The sequence below is a fragment of the Bombus flavifrons genome, chromosome 14 (assembly GCF_040668555.2).
Source record: "Bombus flavifrons isolate JBK064 chromosome 14, iyBomFlav1_principal, whole genome shotgun sequence".
Taxonomy (NCBI): Eukaryota; Metazoa; Arthropoda; class Insecta; order Hymenoptera; family Apidae; genus Bombus; species Bombus flavifrons.
In genome coordinates, this window is record NC_138455.1 from 12,622,319 (window position 1) to 12,637,505 (window position 15,187).

A 15,187-nucleotide genomic window follows, 5' to 3' on the forward strand; every position below is an offset into this window, starting at 1 on the left:
ATTTGTACTGATCGATGTAATCGTTGTGTGGGAGATAGATGTTGCGTTACGTATGCCTTGTTCTACGTTTGTAAAGATTCATGTAAGCGCTGCGTTGGAGATATGTGTTTCGCGGTTAGACTGCGAAACAACTATTTCTTTACGCAGGCCCATGGTCAAGTAGAGTCAAAACTGGACATTCTGCCAATAGGTTGAATGTCGAGGTCGATGTGTAGTTTTTAAATAACCCATGGGCGGGTCTCGTGCGTAGTCACCTCCTCGTGGTGAGACCTGGTAATTGGCATCGTTTTCCAAAAATTAATCAGTCGATTAATCTTAGGAAAACGATACCAAGCCAAGAACTACGCAACAGTCCAGTTTAGATCACCAAAAGCCTCTAGAAGGATTTTGGCGATCTAGACTGGACTAACAACCCCCCGCGGGGGCACCGTGGGACATCGTGGGACATCGCAGGACTCCGTGGGATGCGAGCGTTTTAGCCTTAATTAATCATAAGATAGATACCTATGTTATGTGCATTGTAAGCTCATTCTGTACAAAGATACTAATCTATCTTGGAACGAAAAATAAAGATCTCGTCTCTCTTGATCCCCCCGCTTACCACACTGGAAAAATTGTTCCCATGATATATCGGTTCACGGTCGCTCAGTTCTTTCAAACCGTAGCGTGACGTACTCGTTCGCGCGTATTCCGGGTACGTGCGGGTCAACGTGCACTGGACAAATCTTTGGATTCGTAAGTCGCCCCAAGCACACCTCTGTGGTTAGTAACTGCTCGAAAACTGCCCGTCGTTTGCCTCGAATCGCGGGAGTTGTCATCGCACTGGTGATACCTGCGATCCGTCATACTGTCCGATTGGTACTTCGGTACTCGGGCAGAGACCTGCATTTCACGTCCTCCGTAATCCTGTTTAAGTGAAAAACTCGCGGGCGGGGGGACCCCACTGTGCAGTTGGGGTAATGCCTTCGTAATCCTGATCAGCGGTCCATCCTCGTGAGTGGACCCCACTGTTCAGTTGAGGCCTCTTGCCTTCGTAATCCTGTTCAGCGGTCCCTCCCCGGGTACTCACTTGTTTCAGTTGGAGTGTGTTAAATTGCAGGCCTGTTTGCTGGGTCACTAGTATCATCGGTCTTTGCCATCGTCCGTGATAAGATCCAGACTACTTGACAGGTATCGAGAGAAGGTCAATGATTGGGCTTTCCGCCGAACCTTAGAGTTATCTGGTACACGGGAGTACGTCGCGTAGGTTTGTTAGTTCTTTCGAGAGATCGCGATCTCGTTCGTTTCGGGCGCGCCGCGATTTTTTCCTTTATCATCTGATTCATCGGGCATCTTCTTGTTTTCCCATTTTTAAGGGAAACTTATTGAAATCACATTATATAACTTTTCAATATCTTCAATATCTTATAGCGACGCAAAAGTAGAACGTTAAACAGTTTAGTACAGCGACTCGTATGTCCCTTCTGCAAGACACGAAATGATATATACAGTGTCAGTAGCTTCATTTTCTTCTTTTCGTTCCAAGTTAGATAAATGTGTCTTTGATACCGAATGCTGCCAGTAGGCATGCGAATTGTTGTATAATATTTGTACTGATCGATGTAATCGTTGTGTGGGAGATAGATGTTGCGTTACGTATGCCTTGTTCTACGTTTGTAAAGATTCATGTAAGCGCTGCGTTGGAGATATGTGTTTCGCGGTTAGACTACGAAACAACTATTTCTTTACGCAGGCCCATGGTCAAGTAGAGTCAAAACTGGACATTCTGCCAGTAGGTTGAATGTCGAGATCGATGTGTAGTTTTTAAATAACCCATGGGCGGGTCTCGTGCGTAGTCACCTCCTCGTGGTGAGACCTGGTAATTGGCATCGTTTTCCAAAAATTAATCAGTCGATTAATCTTAGGAAAACGATACCAAGCCAAGAACTACGCAACAGTCCAGTTTAGATCACCAAAAGCCTCTAGAAGGATTTTGGCGATCTAGACTGGACTAACAACCCCCCGCGGGGGCACCGTGGGACATCGTGGGACATCGCAGGACTCCGTGGGATGCGAGCGTTTTAGCCTTAATTAATCATAAGATAGATACCTATGTTATGTGCATTGTAAGCTCATTCTGTACAAAGATACTAATCTATCTTGGAACGAAAAATAAAGATCTCGTCTCTCTTGATCCCCCCGCTTACCACACTGGAAAAATTGTTCCCATGATATATCGGTTCACGGTCGCTCAGTTCTTTCAAACCGCAGCGTGACGTACTCGTTCGCGCGTATTCCGGGTACGTGCGGGTCAACGTGCACTGGACAAATCTTTGGATTCGTAAGTCGCCCCAAGCACACCTCTGTGGTTAGTAACTGCTCGAAAACTGCCCGTCGTTTGCCTCGAATCGCGGGAGTTGTCATCGCACTGGTGATACCTGCGATCCGTCATACTGTCCGATTGGTACTTCGGTACTCGGGCAGAGACCTGCATTTCACGTCCTCCGTAATCCTGTTTAAGTGAAAAACTCGCGGGCGGGGGGACCCCACTGTGCAGTTGGGGTAATGCCTTCGTAATCCTGATCAGCGGTCCATCCTCGTGAGTGGACCCCACTGTTCAGTTGAGGCCTCTTGCCTTCGTAATCCTGTTCAGCGGTCCCTCCCCGGGTACTCACTTGTTTCAGTTGGAGTGTGTTAAATTGCAGGCCTGTTTGCTGGGTCACTAGTATCATCGGTCTTTGCCATCGTCCGTGATAAGATCCAGACTACTTGACAGGTATCGAGAGAAGGTCAATGATTGGGCTTTCCGCCGAACCTTAGAGTTATCTGGTACACGGGAGTACGTCGCGTAGGTTTGTTAGTTCTTTCGAGAGATCGCGATCTCGTTCGTTTCGGGCGCGCCGCGATTTTTTCCTTTATCATCTGATTCATCGGGCATCTTCTTGTTTTCCCATTTTTAAGGGAAACTTATTGAAATCACATTATATAACTTTTCAATATCTTCAATATCTTATAGCGACGCAAAAGTAGAACGTTAAACAGTTTAGTACAGCGACTCGTATGTCCCTTCTGCAAGACACGAAATGATATATACAGTGTCAGTAGCTTCATTTTCTTCTTTTCGTTCCAAGTTAGATAAATGTGTCTTTGATACCGAATGCTGCCAGTAGGCATGCGAATTGTTGTATAATATTTGTACTGATCGATGTAATCGTTGTGTGGGAGATAGATGTTGCGTTACGTATGCCTTGTTCTACGTTTGTAAAGATTCATGTAAGCGCTGCGTTGGAGATATGTGTTTCGCGGTTAGACTACGAAACAACTATTTCTTTACGCAGGCCCATGGTCAAGTAGAGTCAAAACTGGACATTCTGCCAGTAGGTTGAATGTCGAGATCGATGTGTAGTTTTTAAATAACCCATGGGCGGGTCTCGTGCGTAGTCACCTCCTCGTGGTGAGACCTGGTAATTGGCATCGTTTTCCAAAAATTAATCAGTCGATTAATCTTAGGAAAACGATACCAAGCCAAGAACTACGCAACAGTCCAGTTTAGATCACCAAAAGCCTCTAGAAGGATTTTGGCGATCTAGACTGGACTAACAACCCCCCGCGGGGGCACCGTGGGACATCGTGGAACATCGCAGGACTCCGTGGGATGCGAGCGTTTTAGCCTTAATTAATCATAAGATAGATACCTATGTTATGTGCATTGTAAGCTCATTCTGTACAAAGATACTAATCTATCTTGGAACGAAAAATAAAGATCTCGTCTCTCTTGATCCCCCCGCTTACCACACTGGAAAAATTGTTCCCATGATATATCGGTTCACGGTCGCTCAGTTCTTTCAAACCGTAGCGTGACGTACTCGTTCGCGCGTATTCCGGGTACGTGCGGGTCAACGTGCACTGGACAAATCTTTGGATTCGTAAGTCGCCCCAAGCACACCTCTGTGGTTAGTAACTGCTCGAAAACTGCCCGTCGTTTGCCTCGAATCGCGGGAGTTGTCATCGCACTGGTGATACCTGCGATCCGTCATACTGTCCGATTGGTACTTCGGTACTCGGGCAGAGACCTGCATTTCACGTCCTCCGTAATCCTGTTTAAGTGAAAAACTCGCGGGCGGGGGGACCCCACTGTGCAGTTGGGGTAATGCCTTCGTAATCCTGATCAGCGGTCCATCCTCGTGAGTGGACCCCACTGTTCAGTTGAGGCCTCTTGCCTTCGTAATCCTGTTCAGCGGTCCCTCCCCGGGTACTCACTTGTTTCAGTTGGAGTGTGTTAAATTGCAGGCCTGTTTGCTGGGTCACTAGTATCATCGGTCTTTGCCATCGTCCGTGATAAGATCCAGACTACTTGACAGGTATCGAGAGAAGGTCAATGATTGGGCTTTCCGCCGAACCTTAGAGTTATCTGGTACACGGGAGTACGTCGCGTAGGTTTGTTAGTTCTTTCGAGAGATCGCGATCTCGTTCGTTTCGGGCGCGCCGCGATTTTTTCCTTTATCATCTGATTCATCGGGCATCTTCTTGTTTTCCCATTTTTAAGGGAAACTTATTGAAATCACATTATATAACTTTTCAATATCTTCAATATCTTATAGCGACGCAAAAGTAGAACGTTAAACAGTTTAGTACAGCGACTCGTATGTCCCTTCTGCAAGACACGAAATGATATATACAGTGTCAGTAGCTTCATTTTCTTCTTTTCGTTCCAAGTTAGATAAATGTGTCTTTGATACCGAATGCTGCCAGTAGGCATGCGAATTGTTGTATAATATTTGTACTGATCGATGTAATCGTTGTGTGGGAGATAGATGTTGCGTTACGTATGCCTTGTTCTACGTTTGTAAAGATTCATGTAAGCGCTGCGTTGGAGATATGTGTTTCGCGGTTAGACTACGAAACAACTATTTCTTTACGCAGGCCCATGGTCAAGTAGAGTCAAAACTGGACATTCTGCCAGTAGGTTGAATGTCGAGATCGATGTGTAGTTTTTAAATAACCCATGGGCGGGTCTCGTGCGTAGTCACCTCCTCGTGGTGAGACCTGGTAATTGGCATCGTTTTCCAAAAATTAATCAGTCGATTAATCTTAGGAAAACGATACCAAGCCAAGAACTACGCAACAGTCCAGTTTAGATCACCAAAAGCCTCTAGAAGGATTTTGGCGATCTAGACTGGACTAACAACCCCCCGCGGGGGCACCGTGGGACATCGTGGGACATCGCAGGACTCCGTGGGATGCGAGCGTTTTAGCCTTAATTAATCATAAGATAGATACCTATGTTATGTGCATTGTAAGCTCATTCTGTACAAAGATACTAATCTATCTTGGAACGAAAAATAAAGATCTCGTCTCTCTTGATCCCCCCGCTTACCACACTGGAAAAATTGTTCCCATGATATATCGGTTCACGGTCGCTCAGTTCTTTCAAACCGCAGCGTGACGTACTCGTTCGCGCGTATTCCGGGTACGTGCGGGTCAACGTGCACTGGACAAATCTTTGGATTCGTAAGTCGCCCCAAGCACACCTCTGTGGTTAGTAACTGCTCGAAAACTGCCCGTCGTTTGCCTCGAATCGCGGGAGTTGTCATCGCACTGGTGATACCTGCGATCCGTCATACTGTCCGATTGGTACTTCGGTACTCGGGCAGAGACCTGCATTCCACGTCCTCCGTAATCCTGTTTAAGTGAAAAACTCGCGGGCGGGGGGACCCCACTGTGCAGTTGGGGTAATGCCTTCGTAATCCTGATCAGCGGTCCATCCTCGTGAGTGGACCCCACTGTTCAGTTGAGGCCTCTTGCCTTCGTAATCCTGTTCAGCGGTCCCTCCCCGGGTACTCACTTGTTTCAGTTGGAGTGTGTTAAATTGCAGGCCTGTTTGCTGGGTCACTAGTATCATCGGTCTTTGCCATCGTCCGTGATAAGATCCAGACTACTTGACAGGTATCGAGAGAAGGTCAATGATTGGGCTTTCCGCCGAACCTTAGAGTTATCTGGTACACGGGAGTACGTCGCGTAGGTTTGTTAGTTCTTTCGAGAGATCGCGATCTCGTTCGTTTCGGGCGCGCCGCGATTTTTTCCTTTATCATCTGATTCATCGGGCATCTTCTTGTTTTCCCATTTTTAAGGGAAACTTATTGAAATCACATTATATAACTTTTCAATATCTTCAATATCTTATAGCGACGCAAAAGTAGAACGTTAAACAGTTTAGTACAGCGACTCGTATGTCCCTTCTGCAAGACACGAAATGATATATACAGTGTCAGTAGCTTCATTTTCTTCTTTTCGTTCCAAGTTAGATAAATGTGTCTTTGATACCGAATGCTGCCAGTAGGCATGCGAATTGTTGTATAATATTTGTACTGATCGATGTAATCGTTGTGTGGGAGATAGATGTTGCGTTACGTATGCCTTGTTCTACGTTTGTAAAGATTCATGTAAGCGCTGCGTTGGAGATATGTGTTTCGCGGTTAGACTACGAAACAACTATTTCTTTACGCAGGCCCATGGTCAAGTAGAGTCAAAACTGGACATTCTGCCAGTAGGTTGAATGTCGAGATCGATGTGTAGTTTTTAAATAACCCATGGGCGGGTCTCGTGCGTAGTCACCTCCTCGTGGTGAGACCTGGTAATTGGCATCGTTTTCCAAAAATTAATCAGTCGATTAATCTTAGGAAAACGATACCAAGCCAAGAACTACGCAACAGTCCAGTTTAGATCACCAAAAGCCTCTAGAAGGATTTTGGCGATCTAGACTGGACTAACAACCCCCCGCGGGGGCACCGTGGGACATCGTGGGACATCGCAGGACTCCGTGGGATGCGAGCGTTTTAGCCTTAATTAATCATAAGATAGATACCTATGTTATGTGCATTGTAAGCTCATTCTGTACAAAGATACTAATCTATCTTGGAACGAAAAATAAAGATCTCGTCTCTCTTGATCCCCCCGCTTACCACACTGGAAAAATTGTTCCCATGATATATCGGTTCACGGTCGCTCAGTTCTTTCAAACCGCAGCGTGACGTACTCGTTCGCGCGTATTCCGGGTACGTGCGGGTCAACGTGCACTGGACAAATCTTTGGATTCGTAAGTCGCCCCAAGCACACCTCTGTGGTTAGTAACTGCTCGAAAACTGCCCGTCGTTTGCCTCGAATCGCGGGAGTTGTCATCGCACTGGTGATACCTGCGATCCGTCATACTGTCCGATTGGTACTTCGGTACTCGGGCAGAGACCTGCATTCCACGTCCTCCGTAATCCTGTTTAAGTGAAAAACTCGCGGGCGGGGGGACCCCACTGTGCAGTTGGGGTAATGCCTTCGTAATCCTGATCAGCGGTCCATCCTCGTGAGTGGACCCCACTGTTCAGTTGAGGCCTCTTGCCTTCGTAATCCTGTTCAGCGGTCCCTCCCCGGGTACTCACTTGTTTCAGTTGGAGTGTGTTAAATTGCAGGCCTGTTTGCTGGGTCACTAGTATCATCGGTCTTTGCCATCGTCCGTGATAAGATCCAGACTACTTGACAGGTATCGAGAGAAGGTCAATGATTGGGCTTTCCGCCGAACCTTAGAGTTATCTGGTACACGGGAGTACGTCGCGTAGGTTTGTTAGTTCTTTCGAGAGATCGCGATCTCGTTCGTTTCGGGCGCGCCGCGATTTTTTCCTTTATCATCTGATTCATCGGGCATCTTCTTGTTTTCCCATTTTTAAGGGAAACTTATTGAAATCACATTATATAACTTTTCAATATCTTCAATATCTTATAGCGACGCAAAAGTAGAACGTTAAACAGTTTAGTACAGCGACTCGTATGTCCCTTCTGCAAGACACGAAATGATATATACAGTGTCAGTAGCTTCATTTTCTTCTTTTCGTTCCAAGTTAGATAAATGTGTCTTTGATACCGAATGCTGCCAGTAGGCATGCGAATTGTTGTATAATATTTGTACTGATCGATGTAATCGTTGTGTGGGAGATAGATGTTGCGTTACGTATGCCTTGTTCTACGTTTGTAAAGATTCATGTAAGCGCTGCGTTGGAGATATGTGTTTCGCGGTTAGACTACGAAACAACTATTTCTTTACGCAGGCCCATGGTCAAGTAGAGTCAAAACTGGACATTCTGCCAGTAGGTTGAATGTCGAGATCGATGTGTAGTTTTTAAATAACCCATGGGCGGGTCTCGTGCGTAGTCACCTCCTCGTGGTGAGACCTGGTAATTGGCATCGTTTTCCAAAAATTAATCAGTCGATTAATCTTAGGAAAACGATACCAAGCCAAGAACTACGCAACAGTCCAGTTTAGATCACCAAAAGCCTCTAGAAGGATTTTGGCGATCTAGACTGGACTAACAACCCCCCGCGGGGGCACCGTGGGACATCGTGGGACATCGCAGGACTCCGTGGGATGCGAGCGTTTTAGCCTTAATTAATCATAAGATAGATACCTATGTTATGTGCATTGTAAGCTCATTCTGTACAAAGATACTAATCTATCTTGGAACGAAAAATAAAGATCTCGTCTCTCTTGATCCCCCCGCTTACCACACTGGAAAAATTGTTCCCAGGATATATCGGTTCACGGTCGCTCAGTTCTTTCAAACCGTAGCGTGACGTACTCGTTCGCGCGTATTCCGGGTACGTGCGGGTCAACGTGCACTGGACAAATCTTTGGATTCGTAAGTCGCCCCAAGCACACCTCTGTGGTTAGTAACTGCTCGAAAACTGCCCGTCGTCGTTTGCCTCGAATCGCGGGAGTTGTCATCGCACTGGTGATACCTGCGATCCGTCATACTGTCCGATTGGGGTTAGGTTGGGGTTAGGTTGGGGTTAGGTTGGGGTTAGGTTGGGGTTAGGTTGGGGAGCACGAGGCGGGTATGGGTTCCCAGGTCGTAGGACCACGCCCTGGGAAACCCCGATGGATCTGATGCTCTCCTAGAGTCGGGTGGCGGCTGGTCGGTGCCTTTGGTACCCGTCGGTTCGCTGATCCGGTGCGGAGAACTTCGGAGAAGTTGGTGGGCCCATATCTGCCAAGACCACTCACCTCACCTTCTCGTGGGGCTCCCCGTCACCCTGCACCGGCCTTGACCGGGGTAGGGTGCGAAAGAGTGAGTGGCACCAGGATGCAGATTTGTTGACGACCCGGCGAACAAACAAACAAACCAAATATGGAAGATAAGAAACTAGGTAAAAACGTTTACGGTGCAGGGGAGGGATACCCCAGTACCGGCGCAGTCGTGGGTAGTCAAGTGGGCCCCGCTGCGTCGTCATCTCACGACCACGGCCGTTCGAGGGTGGACCGCCAGGCCCCCGGACGTGTTTCTGCGTCTGGCGAGGACAACGGGATGGAGATGGCGGAGGAATCTCCAAGGAGGAGGAGCACGAGGAGCTCGATCAGGAGCACGGACAGGTCGGAGTACGCTTTTCTCGCTCCGCCCCTGGTCGACTATGCCACGTCATCGGTGGCAGTATGGCCGCGGACGCGAGTAAGGTCCGACGACGAGGAGTCCGTCGCCTCGATCTCGTCGCGTTCGTCGCTGGTCTCTGCGACGTCCAGGGGTAAGAAGAGGAGGGTCGCCATTACGACCCCGGACGTGCCCGAGGAACTGGACATCCTCGTAAGGACGAGCTCGCCCGCGGAAGTCAGCGCGGAGGTGACGATGCGCATCTCTGAAATCATGAAGGTTGCGACGATATCGTCCAACCTGAAGGGGACGTGCATAAAGACGCTGAAGGACGCGGCGAGCTACCTCACCGCCGCCTGGAAGCACGAGTCCTGCAGGAGAAGGTCCGGACAGGCGCGCGACAGCGACGTCGTAGACACGAGGCTGTCCGCGGTGGAGCAAGAGAACGCAGCCCTTCGCCAACAGCTGGCGATATTGACTGCTCGCGTTCAGGAGTGTCCGCGATGCACCGGCCCACTGTGCGAGTATGGCCGTCCTCCGCGGGAAGACAACAGCGACAGGGCACGCCTAGATGCCCTGGAGAAGGAGGTCCGGGAGCTCAGACCCTCCATCGTCAGGGACATCGAGGAGCTGCTCGGGAAACAACGACCGCGGACCCCCGACGCGCGTCGAGGCGCGGACCGCCCCGCTACTCTACGTACCCCCCAAACGGCGTCGCTCCCGAGGGAGCAGGAGGGTGGCGAGTCGTGGACGGTGGTGGAGTCGAGGGGGAAGAAACAACGGAAGAAGCGGAAGAAGACAGCCGCCGCCGCCGCCGCCGCCGCCTCCGCTGGAGTCGAGACGGCGAGAAACGGGGCGACCGTGGCTCCGCCGGCGACGAGCGGACGCCAGCGGCTACCGCAGACCAGGACGACAGGCGCGCCGAAACCGAGCGCCGCCGCAGCGAAGAGAGGACCGCCGCAGGCTCCCAAGACGATCACGCTCCCTCGAGCACCGCGAACATCCGCGGTGACTCTGACGTTGAACGAGGGAGCCAGGATGTCGTACGCCGACGTGCTGGAGGCAGCCAGAGCGAAGGTCCCGCTCTCGGAGGTGGGTGTGGAGTCCGTCGACATGAGGAAGGCGATGACGGGCGCCATAATCATCAGAGTCCCTGGGGACAGGGACAGGGGAAAGGCGACACTGCTGGCGACGCGTCTGGCCGAGGCGCTGGATCCGACGGCGGTGAGAGTCGCCACACCAACCAGGATGGCCGAGCTCCAAGTGACCGGGATCGACATCTCGGTCAAAAAGGACGAACTGCGGCGAGCTTTGGCCTCGGCCGCGGGATGCGGCTGCGCCGAGATGCACATCGGAGAGATCGGCGCCACCAGGGGCGGCCTCGGGTCCGTGTGGATCAAATGCCCGGTGGCAGGAGCCCGCAAACTAGCCCAGGCGGGGAAAATCGCCCTGGGTTGGTCGACAGCCAGGATCAGAGCGATCCCGAAGCGGCCCCTCCAGTGCTTCAAGTGCCTGGAGCTGGGGCACGTGCGCGCAACGTGCGTGTCCGGTGTGGATCGCGGGCATCTGTGCTACAGGTGCGGCGGTAGCGGACATCGAGCCAGAGGCTGTCCGGCCTCTGCTCCCAAGTGCCCTCTGTGCGAGTCGCTCGGGGCACCCGCCAACCACAGGATGGGCGGGGCGGCCTGCGCGCCCCCGAAGACCAAGAAGAAGAGGAGACCAATCCGCGAGCCAGCGGCGGAAAAGAGTCCAGGAAGCGCCGCGAAAGCAGCAGCGGCGGATGGTCGGGAGGAGGCCATGGAGGTGACCGCGTAATTCGAGCGCCTCCTCCAATGCAACCTCGGTAGGTCGAGAAGAGCGCAAGATCTGCTCTCTCAGACCATCCGAGAGAACGAGGTCGCCCTCGCGGCGGTGGCCGAGCCGTACCGCGTTCCCGACGTTCCCAACTGGATCGCGGACCTGGACGGAGCCACGGCGATAACTTGGACGTCAGCCTCGAGTGCCCCCGGCGTTCCGCTCGATCGCGGCCGCGGCTTCGTCGCGGTCGAGTGGGCTAGGATAGCGGTGGTGGCCGTCTACGTCTCCCCCAACATCGGCCTGGACGCGTACGGGGACTTTCTGGACAGGGTCGGCGAGTGCGTCAGGAGATGCCTTCCCCGCCAGGCGCTCGTCCTCGGGGACTTTAACGCCCATTCCACGCAATGGGGAAACCCCGGTACCAACTCTCGGGGAAGGATGCTCACCGACTGGGCCGCGGGTCTCGGGCTCGTGCTGGCGAACAGAGGCTCGGCGAGCACCTGCGTGGCATGGAGAGGGTCCTCCGTGGTCGACGTCACGTGGACTACCCCGGAGCTGTTCAGGCGGATCCACGACTGGAGAGTGGCCGAGGGGATGGAAACGCTGTCCGACCACCTCTACATACTGATGGAGGTGGCCCCCGAGACTGCACAGGCCGACAACGACGACGACGCCCGACGACGAGGAGAGAATCGATCCCGCCCACCACCGCGATGGCGGCTCAAGGAGAGGGACAAGGACCTGCTGCGGGCGGCGGCCACCGTCTCCGCCTGGAGTTGGGACGCCCGACGGACAACAGGAGCAGCATCATCGTTGGAAAGCGTCGACGAGGAGGCGGAAGAACTTCGCCGACGCATGAGCGCGGCGTGCGACGCCTCGATGCCGCGCTCCGTCCCGGGCGGTAGACGCGATCGCCGCGTGTACTGGTGGACACCGGAGATCGCGGAGCTGCGAGCGAGCTGCGTCCGAGCCCGCAGAAGATTCCTGAGGGCCCGCCGTCGCAGGCTGACGCGCGACGAAGAGGAGATCTCCAGCTGCTACGAGGCGTACAGAGAGGCGAGACGCACTCTTCAGCGGGAGATCAAGATCGCGAAAGCTCGGTGCTGGGCTGAGCTGGTCGAGGCGGTCGAATCCGATCCGTGGGGGCGGCCGTACAAGATAGCGACGAAGAAGCTGCGACCTACGGCGCCCCCGCTGACCGCGAACATGGACCCGGTGCTGCTGAACAAGGTCATCGGTACTCTGTTCCCACCGGAAGACAGGGACGCGGGACGATCAGCGCCATCCTCCTGCTTCGGCGGCGACGACGACGACGAGGAGGCGGTGACGACGACGGAGTGGAGCGAAGAGCTCGGAGTCACCGAAGAGGAGCTCTTCGAAGCCACGAGAAGGATGGCATCCCGCGACGTGGCACCGGGTCCGGACGGAATCCCAGGCCGAGTGTGGGCGGAGACGATCGACGCCATGGCTCCCCGCCTGCGACACCTGTACACCAGATGCCTGAGAGAGGGTGCCTACCCCCGGACGTGGCGGACGGCGAGATTGGTTCTGCTGCGGAAAGAGGATCGTCCGCCGGACTCGCCGTCCGCGTACAGGCCTATATGCCTGCTCGACGAGGTGGGGAAGCTGTTCGAGCGAATCATCGCCGCCCGTCTGGAGGCTCACATGACGGAGAGGACGCCCGGATGGCACGAAAGCCAGTACGGATTTCGCCGAGGCCGCTCGACGGTGGACGCGGTGAGGCGAGTCCGATCCATGGCCGAGGACACGGTCGCTCGCCAGGGGGTGGGATTGGCGGTATCGCTGGACGTCACGAACGCCTTCAACTCCATCCCTTGGACCAGGATAGTGGAAGCCCTGCGATACTTCGAGGTTCCGGCCTATCTCGTCGGGGTGATCCGGGCGTACCTGAGCGACCGGTGGATCCTGTACAGCGGGAAGGACGGGGAAGAGAGAAGACGCGTCGAGCGCGGCGTGCCACAGGGCTCGGTCCTGGGACCCATACTGTGGATCACGGCCTACGACTCGGTCCTCCGATGCCCCGTGCCCCCGGGCGCGGGCCTGGTCTGCTACGCCGACGACACGCTGGTTCTGGCCGGGGGACGATGGTGGAACGAGGCGGTGAACAACGCGGAGAACGCCGTGGCATGCGCGGTACGCGCCATTCGGGCGCTCGGGCTGAGAGTGTCGCCGGCCAAATCCGAGGCCCTCTGGTTCTTCGACCAACGCCGCAGAGGAACCCCTCCTCCCGACCTCTCCGTGACCATCGACGGAGAAGAGGTGCCGGTGAGACGCCAGATGAGATACCTGGGTCTCACCATCGACAGCGGATGGACGTTCGGACCGCACTTCGAGCTCCTGGTCCCCAGGGTGACAGCCGCGGCCAACGCCTTGTGCGGCCTCCTACCGAACATCGGCGGAGCAGGACTGGGAGTCCGCCGACTCTACGAGGGAGTGGTCCGGTCCCGAGTCCTCTACGGGGCTCCCGTCTGGGCCGAAGATCTGGCGGCGAGTCGTCGCAGCCTGGTCCTGGTGAGAAGATTGCAGCGGACGATCGCCATCCGCATCGCCAGAGGATACAGGACGGTGTCCTACGCGTCGGCGACCGTGCTGGCGGCGTCCCCGCCGTTCGAGCTGCAGGCCCTCGCGCTCCGAAGGGTGTACGAACACCTGAGAGGTCCGAGCTCGGACAGGCGCTCGACGCCACCGTCCAACAGCCAGACGGTCCGAAACATCCGGGAGGAGACGAAGTCGGAGATCTGGGAGCGATGGCGCTCCCGGCTGGTGGAGGAGGACGCCGTACGACCACATCGCGCCGTTCGCGCCGTGCTTCCGAACTGGGACGCCTGGAGAGAACACGGCGGGGTCCCGCTAACCTTCAGGACGACGCAGGTGCTCACCGGCCACGGAGTATTCGGCGAGTACCTGCTCAGGATTCGGCGGGAGGTGACGTCCATCTGTCACCACTGCGAGGAAGAGGAGGACACGGCGCAGCACACGCTGGAGCACTGCCCGGCGTGGGCAGAACCGCGACGCGTCCTGCGGCTCGACATCGGCGAGAGATTAGCCCCCGAAGCGGTCGTCGAGGCGATGCTCAGAGGGCGCCAGGAGTTCGTCGCCGTCCGCACGTACTGCGAGCAAGTGATGCTCGCGAAGGAGCGGGCGGAGAGAGACCGAGAAAGATCGCGCCATCCCTCGAGGACGTCGCAGCAGCATCAGAGAAACACCAGACGCCACGAAGGCGCGGCGCAGCCGCCGCCTTAGGAGCGTGAGAACAGGATCGAGGCGTTAGGGGGCGTGGTCCCCCCCTAACGGACCAAACAAGAACAGGACGTCTCCCTTCAAGATCTACAGGGAGATAGACGACAGGGGGCACCCCGGTAGTACTTCGCAAGAGAGCCCGGGTGTCCCTCGGCCAAACGTCAGGACAGGCCACCGTGGAGTTTTAGTCGGTAAGAGTCCGACACTACCCGCGGCTGTGAAACAGCGGCGGGTGTCCATGAGGATTTCTCCACGTAAAAAAAAAAAAAAAAAAAAAAAAAAAAAAAAAAAAAAAAAAAAAAAAAAAAAAAAAAAAAAAAAAAAAAAAAAAAAAAAAAAAAGGTTGGGGTTAGGTTAGGTTAGGTTAGGTTAGGTTGGGGTTAGGTTGGGGTTAGGTTAGGTTGGGGTTAGGTTGGGGTTAGGTTGGGGTTAGGTTGGGGTTAGGTTGGGGTTAGGTTGGGGTTAGGTTGGGGTTAGGTTGGGGTTAGGTTGGGGTTAGGTTGGGGTTAGGTTGGGGTTAGGTTGGGGTTAGGTTGGGGTTAGGTTGGGGTTAGGTTGGGGTTAGGTTGGGGTTAGGTTGGGGTTAGGTTGGGGTTAGGTTGGGGTTAGGTTGGGGTTAGGTTGGGGTTAGGTTGGGGTTAGGTTGGGGTTAGGTTGGGGTTAGGTTGGGGTTAGGTTGGGGTTAGGTTGGGGTTAGGTTGGGGTTAGGTTGGGGTTAGGTTAGGTTGGGTTAGGTTGGGGTT